This window comes from Phalaenopsis equestris, unplaced genomic scaffold (assembly GCF_001263595.1).
Source record: "Phalaenopsis equestris unplaced genomic scaffold, ASM126359v1 Scaffold200143, whole genome shotgun sequence".
Lineage (NCBI taxonomy): Eukaryota > Viridiplantae > Streptophyta > Magnoliopsida > Asparagales > Orchidaceae > Phalaenopsis > Phalaenopsis equestris.
Genome location: NW_018219980.1, coordinates 55,627 through 57,794, shown reverse-complemented (window position 1 = coordinate 57,794; position 2,168 = coordinate 55,627).

Sequence of the window (2,168 nt, the reverse complement as noted above, 5' to 3'; positions counted from 1 at the left end):
AAAGCCCCATCAAATCCACCTTCCACAGAGCCTCTACCCTAGATGTTGCTCAACACCCAAATTTGGTCTTGATTGAATTTGGTTCTAGACATTTCACTATAAAAAGAGGTTCAATACCTAGCCTCCTTTGACCTCCACGAACATGCCAAGAACCTCTGATTGAAGCTTCTCTCTTCAGAGAAAATGTATAAACCTCCCCACTCTCCGGAGGTTGTTTCAATTCTACACTTTAATATATCCAATTTCATGCCATGTTAGCCATATAGATAGCTTTGTCTAAGATAGATGAGTCTTTAGAAACAAACCCGAGTTGATTTGGTTAAGTGTAGCTCGAGTACTTAAGCCTAGAAGGTGGATGGCTCTCAGGATGAACTAGACAGAGATGAAGACTCACGACCATTGGATGGCATGTGTATTAAACGGATGGGCGAGATGAAGCCGGTCAGCGCTTTGGTAAATAACGCGCAAACCCAGTCAACGCTGAGTCGAAAGGTGGTGTGCAACCAGAGCGCACCACACAACCCTTCGGAGCCGTCGTATGATGCTGTTGCGCCGTGTGGTTTAAGTATGAAAATTAGATTTAATTAATTCAGAAAATACCCCCTAACTTCAAAAATTCATATCTTGTTGTATAAAAATGATAAAAATAAAAGAAAAGTATCTAGTGCTCACTGAACATTGGAGAACAATGTGCATTTGGTTTGAGGTTAATTTGATTCATTTTCTATTTTTATTTAATTAACTATTATTTTGAGTATTTTAATTCTCTATGCATTTAAATATTTCACCATGGCATGCTATTTGGGTCATTTGTAGCCTCTAACAAGAGGAATCTTCCCTGATTTTTCCAAAGTCAGAGGAGACCCCTATGAGGAGATATGTATTTTTCAAGTTGATGTCTATTATTTGCATAAATTAATCATAGTAATTAACATGTTGCTTAGAAAAATTCATGAAAATTTTGATAGGTACATTGTCACCAGAGAACCCTAGGAAAATTTGTCATTACCTAAGTCATTAAGAACACACCTAATTTTCACAAAACCCAAAAACACGAAGGAAATTAATTTGGGAAAAATGAACATCTAAATAACTTGATTTTAATTCTCCACTGTAATTTAAAGTTTAGAGAACTCCCCATAAAAATTTCAAAATATTTGGAGTTTATTTGAAAACCTAATTTAATTTTTTTTTAGTTAAAGGCCTCTTTTAACACTTAAGATAATCACAATAATTAAAATATAACTCAAAAAATTATAAGATTGGTTTTTGAGAGTTCTCTGTGATTAGATGAATTTTCTAAAAGTAAATTTGTAATTAGATTAAAATTTTCATTTTAAGCATACTATAAATATTTAAATAATGAAAAATTAATAAAATTCACAGAATTAATAAACTTCAGGGAAATGTTATAAATTATTTTTCAAGCCCTTAGGAGTAATTTGAATATTTTTTCTAATTTTCTATGTGAAGATATTGAATTTTAAAGATCAAAAATAATTTTTAAAAGCTAAAAATGGATTTTCATTAATTTCTAACTAAAATATTTCTTATAATTCAAAGAAAAATCAGAAAAAATGTAAAATTTGTTTCTCTCGGTTCCTTCTGCTTGAAGAGATTTAACAAAAATAAAAAACTTTAATTTCCAAATTTAAAATATTTTATAATTAATTAATACTTCAGAACTTAAAAAAATTTTAATAATTCAAATTGAACTCAAAAATCATGAAATTTGGTCCAAGTGGTTCTCTATTCTAAGTCTACCTCTAGTAAAAATGTAATGTGATTAAGATTTGCCTTGGTCAAGTTATTGATCTTTCTTTGAAAAATTTTAATTAAAATTTGCTCCTCTAAGTTCTTTGACCTTAGGAAGATTTTTCAAAAATATAAAACTTAATTTTCACCACCTAAAATATTTTATTTTTATTAAATAAACCATAATTTAAAATAATTCTAATAAATCACAAGGAATTCAAAAAATTGTAAAATTTGATCCAAAGTCTTCTTTGGTCTAGGTCTACCTCCAGTAAAATGTTCAAGGGATTATAATTTACCTTTGTCAAGTTAGGAATTTTCTTTGAAAAATCCTATTTTTTGCATTAAAATAATTATATAAATTAAATTAAATTTTAAAAAATCACATTTTCTCCTTTGATGTCTCAATTGAC